The sequence below is a fragment of the Mobula birostris genome, chromosome 1, assembly GCF_030028105.1.
Source record: "Mobula birostris isolate sMobBir1 chromosome 1, sMobBir1.hap1, whole genome shotgun sequence".
Lineage (NCBI taxonomy): Eukaryota > Metazoa > Chordata > Chondrichthyes > Myliobatiformes > Myliobatidae > Mobula > Mobula birostris.
This window is the reverse complement of record NC_092370.1, coordinates 225,896,403-225,910,401: the sequence shown is the minus strand read 5'-3', so window position 1 is coordinate 225,910,401 and position 13,999 is coordinate 225,896,403. Positions and strand designations below refer to the sequence as shown.

Below are 13,999 nucleotides of genomic sequence, written 5' to 3'. Positions count from 1 at the left end.
TCCTCCCCCCTCTTTTCTCACTCAGCTCCCACTGAGCGTTTATATCTCCCGCAATCAGTCCGAGTGTGACTGGCAATCCTTCCACACCAGTACCTCAACACTGGCATCATTCATTCTTTCCTGGTCTCCAGCCCATTGCAGATGCCCTTTGGTTATTTCCATCCCAAACCCTTCTCTCCACAACTCGAAGCACAGGGGACTTCTAACTTTTCTTCTCCTGAGGTCATCTGTCCCAAACACCAACTCTTTACTGTACACCACAGGTGCTGTCTGCCCTGTTGCATACCTCAGCCAACCAACCTCACATTCAATTTCAGGCTCCCTATCCCATCCGTTATTGTCCTCAGCAACCACAGCAACAACATCTACTCAACGTTTACTTTGCACAAACACAAGAGATTCTGCAAGTGCTGGAAATCTTGAGCAACACACACACACAGTGCCGGAGGAACTCAACAAGTCAGGCAGCATCTATGAAGGGTAATAAGCAGTCAATGTTTTGGGTCAAGACCCTTCAGCTGGAGTCTGAAGTTGAAGAGCAGCAGAAACCAGAGGGTGAGCAGTTAGAGTCTTACTGAGCTCCCGAAAAAGATGAAGATTTTACCCTCTTCAGGATAGGCATACTTTGAGGAGACTTTGCTGTGGAACAAGTCATAAACACAAGATTTTGCAGATGTTGAAAACCTTCAGCGACATACACAAAATGCTAGAGGAACTCAGCAGGTACGGCAACATCTACAGTGGTGCTAGAAAGTTTGTAGAACCCTGTAGAATTTTCTCTGTTTTTGTATAAATATGACATAAAATATGATCAGATCTTCACCTAAGTTGTAAAACTAGATAAAGAGAACCCAATTAAATAAATAACACAAAATACATTATATTTGTTCATTGATTTATTGAGAAAAGTGATCCAATATTACATGTTGTTGGAAAAAGTATGTGAACCTCTGGAATAATGCATTCTACAAAAGCCATTTGGAGACAAGTGTTCCAATCAATGAGATGAGATTGGAGGTGTAGGTTGCAGAGGTGCTCTGCCCTATAAAAAAGACACACAAAATCAGGTCACTGACAGAGCCTGCTCTTCTTAAGAAAGATCTGCTTACGTGTACCATGCCTCAATCAAAACAGCTTTCGGAGGACCTTAGAAGAAAAATTGTACTGATGCACGAAGCTGGAAAAGTGTCCATCTGTCCACAGAAAGAGAAATTGTCTACAAATGGAGGAAATTCAGTACTGTTGCTATTCTTCCTAGGAGTGGGCATCCTGCAAAGATCACACCAAGAGCACAATGTGCGATGCTGAAAGAGGTGAAAATGAACCCAAGGGTAACAGCAAAAGGCCTACAGAAATCTCTAGATCTTGCTAAAGTCTCTTCCCATGTATCCACTATAAGAAAAACACTGAACAAGAATGGTGTTCATGGAAGGACACCATGGAGGAAACCACTGCTCTCCAAAAAACATTGCTGCATTGCTCAAGTTTGCATAAGACCACCTGGATGTTCTACAACGCTTCTGAGGCAATGTTCTGTGAACAGATGAAACAAAGGTTGAACTTTTTGGCAGAAATGCACATTACTATATTTGGAGGGAAAAAAACCACTGCACACCAACACCAAAACCGCATCCCAACTGTGAAGCACAGTGGAAGGAGCATCATGGTTTGGGGCTGCTTTGCGGCCTCAGGGCCTGGACAGCTTACATTTGTTGAGGGAAGAATGAATTCAAGATTGTATCAAAACATTTTACAGGAGAATGTCAAAGTAGCAGTCCATCACCTGAAGCCTGATAGAAGTTAGATAATGCAACAAGACAATAATCCAAAAGGCAAAGAGTAAATCAACAACAGAATGATTTTAAAAAAAGAAAATTTGTGTTTTGGAATGGCCGAGTCAAAGTCCTGACCTTAATCCTATAGAAATGTTCTGGAAGGACCCAAAGCAAGCAGTTCCTGCAAGGAAGCCCACCAACATCCCAGAGTAGAGGCAGTTTTGTAAGGAGGAATGGCCTAAAATTCCTCCAAACGGCTGTGCAGGACTGATCAACAGTTACCGGAAACAACAGGAATTCTGCAGATGCTGGAAATTCAAGCAACACACATCAAAGTTGCTGGTGAACGCAGCAGGCCAGGCAGCATCTGTAGAAAGAGGTGCAGTCGACGTTTCAGGCCGAGACTCTTCGTCTGGACTAACTGAAGGAAGAGTTAGTAAGAGATTTGAAAGTTGGAGGGGGAGGGGGAGATCCAAAATGATAGGAGAAGACAGGAGGGGGAGGGATAGAGCCAAGAGCTGGACAGGTGATTGGCAAAAGGGGATACGAGAGGATCATGGGACAGGAGGTCCGGGAAGAAAGATGGGGGGGGAGGGGACCCAGAGGATGGGCAAGAGGTATATTCAGAGGGACAGAGGGAGAAAAAGGAGAGTGAGAGAAAGAATGTGTGCATAAAAATAAGTAACAGATGGGGTACGAGGGGGAGGTGAGGCCTTAGCAGAAGTTAGAGAAGTCGATGTTCATGCCATCAGGTTGAAGGCTACCCAGACGGAATATAAGGTGTTGTTCTTCCAACCTGAGTGTGGCTTCATCTTTACAGTAGAGGAGGCCGTGGATAGACATGTCAGAATGGGAATGGGATGTGGAATTAAAATGTGTGGCCACTGGGAGGTCCTGCTTTCTCTGGCGGACAGATAGTTACCGGAAACCTTTGGTTAAAGTTATTGCTGTACAAGGAGCCACACCAGTTACTGAAAACAAAGGATCACACTTTTTCCAACGAATACATATAGTATTAGATCATTTTTCTCAATAAATAAATGAAAAAGTATAATGCATACTTGTGTTATTTAATTGGGTTCCCTTTATCTAATTTTAGGACACATGAAGATCTGGACACTTATTTATGCAGAAGTAGAGAAAATCCTACAGTGTTCACAAATTTTCTAGCACCACTGTGTGGAGGGGAATAACCAGTTGACATTTCAGGTGGAGACCTTTCATCAGAATTGAAATGATTCACTACATTACTGTCAGGGAATGTTTGTCTATAAGCCAAATAAAGAAACATTAGAGGAAGTGACAGAAACTTAGAAGAAGGCGTCTTGAGATTCCCCCAGGTGCTTTAGAGTTCTGTAATATTTTCACTGTTCTAACATGGCTAACCACGTGGAAGGTGTTATTCATTGTAGTTACTCGATGTGGAGGAGGTGCAAGTGACAGGTGATGACTGATATCAGAGGATGCAGTGAAGACTAAAAATGGGGAAGTGTTTGTTGTGTTGTGTTGAACTTGTGGTTATTATAACATTGACGGGAAACTACTTTGGAGACACTGACTCCAGAAGCTCTCTCTGGTGTGGGTTTGATAAGACACCAGCTTCACATTTGTATGAGCACATGAAACATTCCACCTTAATGACGGGTTCCAAGAAGACTGGAGTGATTTCCCTGGCTGCTGCTTGGATTAGAGAGCATGTTATATGGAGATAGAGAAGTACAGCACAGAAATAGATCCTTCAGCCCATCTAGTCCATGCCAAAGCCATTTAAACTGCCTATTCCCAATGACCTGCAATGGGGCCATAGACCTCCGTACCCTTACCATCCATGTATCCATCCGCACTTCTCTTAAACGTTGGAATCGAGCTCACATGCACCACTTGTGCTGGCAGCTCATTCTGCATTCTCACCAACCTCTCAGTCAAGAGGTTTCCCCTCATGTTCCCCTGAAACTTTTCACCTTTCATCCTTAAGCCATGACCTCAGACTGTAGTCCCACCCAATTTCAATGGAAAAAGCCTGCTTGCATTTACCCTTTCTATACCCCTCATAATCTTATATACCTCTATCAAATCTCCTTTCAGTATTCTACATTCTAAAGAATACAGTCCTAACCTATTCAGTTTTTCCTTATAACTCAGGTCCTCCAGACCCAGCAACATCCTTGTAAATTTTCCCTGTACTCTTTCAACCTTGTTTACATCTTTCCTGTAGGTAAGTGACCAAAACGGCACACAATACTTCGGGTTAGGCCTCACCAATGTCTTATGCAACTTCAACATAACATCCCATTTCTTGTACTCAATACGAAGTCCAATGTGCCAAAAATTTTCTTTACAACCCTATCTACCTGTGACGCCACTTTCAACAAATTATGGACCTTTCCATTCCCAGATCCCTTTGTTCTACCACACTCCTCAGTGCCCTACCCTTCACTGTGTAAGAACTATCCTGGTTGGTCCTACCGAAGTGGAAAGCATCTCCTCCTCAGTAATCTGTACAGGGTCCATGAAGTTGATGCAGTTTTGCCTTACTTCTATAGAAACTGTATCTGTCTCCAGAGTAAATAAAAATGCAAAGAATTCATTTAAGATCTCCCCCATCTGTTTTGGCTCCACACATGAATTACCATTCGGGTCTTACAAAGGATCAATTTTGCAATCCTTTTGCTCTTATCATAACTGTAGAATCCCTCAGGAACGTAGGAGCAACTTCATGTCTTCTCTTAGCCTTAAGTGTTTTCTTGCATTTCTAATACTCCATAAGCACCTTATTTTTTCCTACTTACCTATTCTCTTAACTAGGACCTCAATATTTCTTGAAAACAAAGATTACTTACACCTACCTTGTTATCTTTACCTTTTATTCTGATAGGCACACACAAGCTTTGTACTCTCAAAATTTCACATTTGAAGGCCTCCCACTTTCCAACTACACCTTTGCCCGAAAACAGCCTGTCCCAATCCATAATGGCCAGATCATTTCTGATACCATCAAAATGGGCCTTTCTCCAATTTAGAATCTCATCCTGCGGACCAGACCTATCTCTTTGCATATTTACTTTGAAACTAATGGCATTGTGGTCACTGGATGCAAAGTGTTCTACTACACAAAATGTCACCTCCCCCAATAGCAGATCCGGTATCGCACGCTCTCTCACTGGGACTTCTACATACTGATTAAGAAAACTTTCCTGATCACATTTGACAAACTCTATCCCATCAAGTCCTTTTACAGCATGGGATTCTCAGACAATATGTGGAAAGTTAGAATCACCTACCATACCAACCTTATGTTTCTTGCTACAGACAAACTTATTCCTCTAAATCCCCAGGGCTGTTGGGTGGTCTGTAATATAGCCCCATTAACGTGGTCATGCCTTTCTTATTTGTCAGCTCCACCCATAATGCCTCACTAGTCGAGTTCTCCAGTCTGTCCTGATGGAGCACTCTGTGACATTTTCCCTGACTAGTAATGTCGCTCCTCCTCCTTTAATCCCTCCCACTCTGTCACATGTAAAACAGTGGAACCCTGGAATATTGAGCTGCCAGTTCTGCCTCTTCTGCAACCAAGTCTCACTAATGGTACAAAGTCATTATTCCAGGTGTTGATCCATGTCCTGAGCTCATCTGCCTTTCCTATGATACGTCTTGCATTGAAATAGTTGATACTCAGGACACTAGTCGCACCATGCTCAACCTTTTGATTCCTTCTGTACAGATCCCACGTTCCCTGGAAGAGAGACCAATGATCCAAAAATCTAATGGCCTCCCTCCTACACCAACTCCTTAGCCACGTGTTAAACTGCATAATCTTCCTAGTTCTAGCCTCAGTAGCACGTGGCTTGGTGAGCAGCCCTAAGATCACAACCTTGGAGGTCCTGCCCTTTAACTTAGCACCTATCTCCTTTCGCAGAACCTTGTCACTCATCCTACCCGTATCATTGGCACCTACATGGACCACAATCTCTGGCTGTTCACCCTCCCACTTAAGAATGCTGAGGACCTGATCCGAGATCAGCAAGATTTTCCCTTTGGAATGAAGGAGAATTCGGGGGCAACTTGGTAGGGGTGTACAGAATGATAAGAGGCATAGATCAAGTGATAGGACGTATTGATAGAGTGGAGAACTTTTCCCAGGGTGGCACTGGCTAAAATGAGGGGGACGTAACTTGTGTTGGGAGGAAAGCATAGGGAGGATGTCAGAGGTGGGTTTTTTGCCCAGAGTGATAGTTACCATAGGTGGTGGTAGAGGCAGATACATTAGGAACATCTAAGAGACTCCCTTAGTAGACTCTATTAAGTATTTATTTAGTAGATGGAGTCCACTTACATTTTCACTTGTTGGTCGTATTCATATAGTTAAAATGATGATTTTACCGAAATTTTTATATTTATTTCAGAATATTCCTGTTATTTTGACTAGGAAGTTTTTTGATTGGATTGATTCTATTATTTTATCTTTTATTTGGAATAATAAAAGACCAAGAATTAGTAAATGTCATTTACAAAAATTGAAAAAGGATGGAGGTCTTGCTTTGCCTAATTTTAGAATGTATTATTGGGCTGTTAATCTGCGATATATGTCTTTTTGGTTATACTGGGTTGATAAGAGTGATCGGCCAATTTGGGTAGACCTGGAACTGAAAGTTGTAAAACAGTTTTATTTAACCTCGTTATTGGGAGCTCTTTTACCTATGCAATTAGGTAAAGTTGTTAATTTAAACCTATATCCTGTGATTAAGTATTCTTTACAAATTTGGCTCCAGTTCCGCAATTTTTTTAATCTTAAAAAATTTAAACTTTGTAGTTTAATTTACCAAAATTACTTTTTTAAGCCTTCTTTGAGTGATCCAATTTTTTTACTTTGGAAAAATAAAGGTATTAATTCTTTTTTGGATTTATTTAAAGAAGATAGATTGATATCCTTTGAACAATTAATTGATAAATATTCTCTTTCATACTCACACTTTCTGCAATACCTTCAAGTTAGAAATTTTTTACAAAAATATTTAAATAATTTCCCTTACATATTGGAGGCTGACCTGTTAGATACTATTATGAGTATGAAACCTTTGATTAAGGGTTCTATTGGAAGAATTTATGATTTATTATTACAATTGGATAAGTGTCCTTTATCTAAGATTAAACAGGATTGGGAAAAGGAACTTAATTTGACTTTTATGATGGAGGATTGGATGCGGATATTGAAGTTGGTTAATTCTTCTTCAATTTGTGCTAGCCATTCATTGATTCAATTTAAAATTGTACATCGTTATCATTTGACAAAGGAGAGACTTTCTAAAATCTTTCCTAATGTTGATAGTCATTGTGATAGATGTAAAACTGAGATAGCTACACCGACACATATGTTTTGGTCTTGTTCTATATTGGAACAGTTCTGGAAGTCGGTTTTCTCAACAATTTCTAAAGCACTTAAAATTAATTTACAACCTAATAAATTAACTGTGCTCTTTGGAATAGTTCCTCAAAATACTCATGGTATTTCTGTGTCTGACCAACATGTTATTGCATTTGTTACATTGATAGCTAGGAGGGCCATTTTGTTGAAGTGGAAGGATACATCAGCTCCCACTTTGTCACAATGGTTCTCTCAAGTGATGCTATGTCTTAGTTTGGAGAAAATTAGAAGTCGAACCTTTGAACCTTTATTTGATTTTGAGAAAAGATGGCGCTCATTTGCTCGTTATTATTATTTGAGTTAATTGATATAATTTTCCCACGATCTAATTGTAAATTTTTTTAGTATATTTTCTTTTCTCGCTGGCGGTTTGATATTTATTTTTAGAAGCTTTTTGTATGACCCGTGGCTCCGGGGTTGTACACCTAATGGGCTCTTTTTTTTTCTCACTTTTCTGCTTAGTAGATTTTTTTTGTTACCACAAAATTTTGTTTTCAATCTTTAAGATAATGGGTTTTTTTGAGGCATTGTAAGTGTTGTTACTTCCATGTACTCATGTTATTTTTCGTGTATATACAATAAAAAGATTTGAAAGAGACTCTTAGATATGCATGGATGAAAGGAAAATGGAGGGATATGTGGCAGTGAAGGATTAGATTGATCTTGGAGTTGGTTGAAAGGCCACTTGGTCCCACTTCCCCTCCTCCTATTATTCCCTTCTGACCCCCATCCCTCCCATAAATGGTTCTGCTCATCAACTTTCTCCCTTGGTAGTTTCTGTTCTCAGAGACTCTTTACTTCACTTATGGGTTCAGTGTGTCAGGCAGCATCTGCAGAGGGAATGGACAGTTGACCCTTAAAAAAATGTAAGGGTAACATGGTAGCGTAGTGGTTAGGCTTACTCTATCACAGCACCAGCAACCTGGGTTCAAGTCCCACCTGTGCCTGTCAGGAGTGTGTATGCTCCCTCTGTGACCACGTGGGTTTCCTCAGGGTGCTCCGGTTTCGACACATTCAAAAGGCATGCAGACTAACAGGTTAATTGTTCACACTGACGTAAGTGTGTGGGGTGCACTGTTTGGGCTGTTACCGTGCTGTACCTCTAAATAAAATAAATAAAAGTAATACAGATAGAAAATAAATGCTGGAACTCCTACCTGAGTTGAGGTTTACTTCGGCCTCCGTACCAGCTTGTCCTCAGTGTTTGTTGCCTTGTGACTGCACATGGATAAAAGCATTGGAGATACCATCTGATAATCCTCGGGCTTTCTCTGTGCAAATCTGCTGCCGTGTGTCGAAGCTGAGGTTCACCAGAAAAGCCTGCTGCGTGGGAGTGGTCAGCTCCACCGGCCGTGTGTCCCACTCACAAGTCTGAGTGGCTCCACACACTGATAACTCCTGCAGTGCTCTCTCCCCGAGTCCGATGTGGAGCCGTGGCAAAGGCAATCGGCCTCGGTGTAAATTCCCATTTTCCTCCTTGGCCTCCAGCGTTTAAACATTCCCGACCTGTTAAGATTTTAACTCCAGGGGGTCTTGGTTTCTGCAATGTCAGTGACTGTCCCCCTGTCTGGCATGGGGAGGCACTTCCCAATGCCCTCTCCCCACCCTGAAACTCAAACAGCGACAACTCTCCACATAGTTCATAGAACATAAAACTGCATAGCATAGTACAGGCCCTTCAATCCATAATGTTGTACTGACACTTTAACCCACTCTAAGACCAATCGAACCCTTCCTCGTCACATAATCCTCCATTTTCCTTTCATCCATGCATCAATCCAAGTCTCTTAAATGTCCCTAATGTATCTACATCTACCAGCACCCCCAGCAGAGGGGTCCACAGACTCATGACTTTCTGTGTAAAGAAACTACCTCTGACATTCCCCCTATACGTTCCTACAAACAGCTTAAAATTATGCCTTCTCATAATAGCCACTTCAACACTGGGGAGAAAGTCACTAGCTATTCACTCTATCGATGTCTTTTTATCAATTTATACTCCTCTATCATGACACCTCTTTTACTCCTTCACTCCAAAGAGAAAAGCCCATTTGGAAGATTATAAGACATAGGAACAGAATTGGGCCATTCGGCCCCTTGAGTTTGCACTGCCATTTGATCACGGCTGGTTTACTGTCCTCCAGCCTTCTACCCGTAACCTTTGACTTCCTTACTAATTAAGAATCTATCGACCTCTGCTTTAAATATACCCAATGACATGGCCTCCAGAGCCATCTGCGGCAATGAATTCCACAGGTTCACCACCCTCCTCATCTCTGTTCTAAAGGGACGTCCTTATATTGTGAGGCTGTGCCCTCTGGTCCTAGACTCTCCCACTATAGGAAATATCCTCTCCACGTCCACTCTATCTAGGCCTTTTAATATGTGATAGGTTTCAGTGAGAACTCCCCACCCCCATTCTTCTTTGATTTTTAAACACTTTTCCTTTTGAACCAACTAGAAGCAAGTTTATTTCGGAAGCTAAATGTCAATGCTGAAGGGAAGTGGAAAAGAATGGGAGGGGAGTGAAGAAGAAAGAGTGAGTGAGTGTGAATGGCTGAAGAAAGTGCTTGCAGAGTAATAGAGAGAGGGCGATAGAGAGCTACAGAGAGAATTCCAGAGGCAGTGATAGATTGATCCCAAAGGAAATTACAGTGTCACAGATAGTGAGAGGCAGAGAGAATGAGAGCATGTGAGAGAGAGTTTGGGAGTAAAATAGAAAGGGAGAATAAGAGACTGAGAGTGAGGAACAACAGTACGAAAGAGAAAACCTGAGTGAGAAAAAGAAGTGTCAGGGAGAACAAATAAATACCCATACACATATGGTGACATACAGACACACACACACATGGGGATGTACACACAGGGAGACAGACAGACAGACGGACAGGCACATACGTCTTATAGTGATGGTTGCTACGCTTGTGTTCACTCAGAGGAAGGACAAGCAGGGCCAGGACAACATCCCATTCACCATCTGTCTAAGGGCCACGCTAATCAGGGACTTAGGCCATGTTATTTTAGTGACTGTACGGTTTGCTGCTGTCGTAACTGTATGTGTCGTGTGCTATATGCAGTTGGTACTTTGTTTTGCCCCTTGGCCCCGGAGGAAAGCTGTTTCGTTTGGCTGTGTTTATGTATGGTTGAATGACAGTTCAACTAGATCTTGAACTTTAAAGTGCCAGAATCAAAAACAAAATTAAAAACTGTAGATCTGCAAATTACAAAATGAAATTGTGAAATGCTACAAACACTCAGCAGGTCAGAGAGAGAGAGAGAGAGAGAAAGACAGGGAGGGGAGAGGGGGAGAGGGAGGGAGAGAGGGAAAGGGGAGAATATTTCAAGTTATATCTGTTTCTGCACCCTCCCCCACCACCACACACCGATGCTGCCTGACACATTTGGTATTTCTAACTTCTCTATCTATTTCAGAGAGTTGGCAGAGTGAAGAGAAGAGTTATCTGACACATTTAGGGGAGAGGGTCCGTGACAGGTGGTAACATAGAACACGAAACACAGAAAACACAAAAATATAGCACAGAAATAGGCCCTTCAGCCCATCAAGTCTGTACTGAAAATGATACCAAATTAAACTAAAACTGCACATGGTCCATATCTCTCCAGAACCTGTGGGATCATGTGTCTATCCAAATGCAGCTTCAACACCTCTATTGTATCTGCCTCCACTAGCAACCCAGCAGCACATTCCAGGCCCCACCATTCTCTGTGTTAAAAAAATGCTGTCCCACACATCTCCTTTAAATATTCCCCCCCCTCACCTTAAATGCATTTTGTCTCGGATTTGACATTTCTGCCTTTGGGAAAAAAGGATTCTGAGTGTCTATCCTTTCATCATTTAAAACATTTCTGTCATGACTATCCTCAACCTCTGATGGTTCAGAAAAAAAGCCATCCAAGTTTATCCAATGTTTCCTAATGTCTTGGCCTCCACAGCTGCATGTGGCAATGAATTCCACAGATTCAACACCCTCTTGCTAAAAGAATTCCTCCTCATCACTGTTCTAAAGGGACTTCCCTCTATTCTGAGGCTGTGCCCTCTGTCCCTAGACTTTCCCATGATTGGAAACATCCTCTCCATGTTCACTCTCTCTAAACCTTCAATATTCAATAGGTTTCAATGAGAATCCCCCTACCCCCATTCTTCTAAACTCCAGCAACGTATAGGTTTATAGCCATCAAACACTCCTCAACAGAAAGGGTAAACATGACGTTACCAATCTATATACCTATGTTACCACTTTCAGGCAGAAATACAATTGTATTTCTGTTATGTTGACCGTCCTGTTGTACATACTATTTATTACAAATTACTATAAATTGCACATTGCACATTTAGATGGAGATGTAAGGTGAAGACTTTTACTCCTCATGTATATGAGGGATGTAAGTAATAAAGCCAATTCAATTCAATTATGGATTTGGTTCTCTCTCTACATCAATGATGATAAGGGTCTGTATGTTTTCCCTTTACATTTGACCTCCTAAAGCGGAACATCTTGCACTTGCCCAGAATAAACAAATCAGCCATTTGTCTGCCCATGTCTGCAACTGATTTTAATCCCAATCCATCCTATGGCAACCATCTTCACTGTCTGCAACTCCACCAACTTATGTGTTTGCTCCAATTTTCTAATCATCTACATTTTCATCCAAATCTAAACCTGAACATCAGACACCCCGGTACTGATCATTGTAGAATACCACAAGTCATGGACCTCCCCCCAGAGTAACAAACCTTCACCACTACCCTCTGAGTTTTATGAGCAAGCCAATTGTGAATCCAATCTACCAAGTCACACTGGATCCCATGTAGCTTCATCTCCTGAGTCAATCTACCATGAGAGACCTTGTGAAATGTCTTACCAGGGTCCATGTAGGCAACATGTATTGCCCTACCCTTATCTATCACCTTTGTCACATCCTCAAAACACTTAATCAACTATGTAGGTTATGATATCACCTGCACAGGACCACGCTCACTGTCCCTAATTAGCTCATACTTTTCCACATGGGAGTTAGTCCTAAGAATCTGCTCCATCTGCTGTTGTACTACTGGTTTGAGGTTTACTGGCCTATAATTCTCTGGATTATCCCAATTACCCTTCTTTAACAATGGAAAAACATTGGCTACTCTCCTGTTTCCTGGGACTTCACCTTTTGCTAGTGAAACTACGAAGATAGAACATACAACATGGAACAAAGAACTGTACAGCACAATACAGGCCTTTTGGTCCATGATGCTGTGCTAATTTTAAACTACTCCAAGATCAATTTAACTCTTCTCTTATATATAGCCCTTCATTTTTGTATCCTCCATGTACCCATCAAAAAGGTTCTTAAGTGTCTCTAATGTACTGTTTCTGCCTCTACCACCACTACTGGCAGGATGTACCACACTCACCACTCTCTTGGTAAAATCGTACCTCTAACATCTCCCCTGAACTTTCCTCTATTTACCTTAAAATTATGTGCCCTTGTATTAGCCATTTCCTGGCTAGAAATCTCTGACTATCCACTCAATCTGTGCCCTTCAAAGTTCAAAGTAAATTTATTATCAAAGTAGCATATACGACATTGAAATTCATTTTCTTGCAAGCATTCACAATGAATATAAGAAACACAATAGAATTATCCTATCATCCTGTACACCTCTGTCAAGTTACCTCTCATCATTCCAAAGAGAAACATCCTAGCCTGCTCAGTTTATCCTGATAAGACATGCTCCCTAATCCAGGCAGCATTCTGGTAAATCTCATCTCCGCCCTCTCTAAAGCTTCCACATCCTTCCTATAATGAGGTGACTAGAACTGAACTCTCCAAATGTGGCCTAACCAGAGTTTTATACAGCTGCAACATCATTATCTTGTCACTCTTGAACTCAATACCCCGACTAATGAAGGTCAACACAAAATTTGTCCTCTTAACCATCATATCAACTTGTTTAGCAACTTAGAGTGGTCTATGGACGTGGACCCCAAAATCCTTCAGTTCCTCCACACCGCTAAACAGATCTTAGTCAAGGCTTCAGCAATTTCCTCTCTTGCCTTTCTCAATGAACTGGGATTGATCCCATCAGGCTTTGGGGACTTATCCACCTTAATAATCTTCAAAAGACCCAACACCACCTCCTTCTTGATCTCAAAATGCTCTAACAGATTAGTATACTTCTCACCTCACCTTGAAGCCTGTGGTCCACCACCGTGAGCTGGCACTACTGCATCTTGTCCAGTAAGGACGCTGTTCCACTTTCTTCAGCTACTGAAACCAGACTATTTAGCTTTAAGAATTCACCTTCTGGTTACACATTAAACAGTAACTCCCACTAAGAACAAATTGGTTTACTGAACATTCAGAATTGCTGGCAAGACAAAGAGACAGACAGGGGGAGGGTGGGAGGAAGGGAGGGAGAGAGAGAGAGGAGGGAGGGGGAGAGAGAGAGGGAAAGACAGAAGGAGAGAGGTGGAAGAGAGAGAGAGATGGAAAATGAAGGAAAATGGAGAGAAAAGGAGATTGTTTGAAAGCATGAGACAGAAAGAAGTATTACAGAGGGAGGCACAGAGATTGAAAGATAGAAGAACAGGGAGGGAGAGATTAATAGAGGAAGGAATAGAAAGGAAGAAAAATAGAGAAAAAGGAACAGTGGCAGATAGAGAAAATGGAATTGAAAGAGAGGGAGAAAGATTGATAGAATGATAGAGGGAGAGCTCAAGTAATGAGATAATTGAAAGGGAGAGGGAGAAAGATTGAGGGGAGAGAGAGAGACGGAGATAATAAAATGGAT

The 13,999-nt window shown here is 41.6% G+C and overlaps 2 protein-coding genes and 1 long non-coding RNA gene across 5 annotated transcripts in view; 1 reads left to right on the top strand and 2 right to left on the bottom strand.

Moving 5' to 3' along the window:
• Positions 1-13,999, top strand: part of LOC140205277 (uncharacterized) — a 72,180-nt gene that overhangs the window by 41,121 nt on the left and 17,060 nt on the right. The gene's annotated exons all lie outside the window — the stretch shown is intronic.
• LOC140205254 (ovarian cancer G-protein coupled receptor 1-like) overlaps positions 1-13,999 on the bottom strand; it is a 94,429-nt gene that overhangs the window by 71,064 nt on the left and 9,366 nt on the right. The window lies entirely within an intron of this gene.
• The window catches only part of LOC140205262 (ovarian cancer G-protein coupled receptor 1-like), an 87,319-nt gene that overhangs the window by 63,964 nt on the left and 9,356 nt on the right, over positions 1-13,999 (bottom strand). For both annotated transcript variants that reach the window (XM_072272730.1, XM_072272740.1), the window contains exon 2: positions 8,355-8,703. The gene's annotated coding sequence lies outside the window, so the exon portion shown is untranslated. The remainder of the gene's footprint in view (positions 1-8,354; positions 8,704-13,999) is intronic.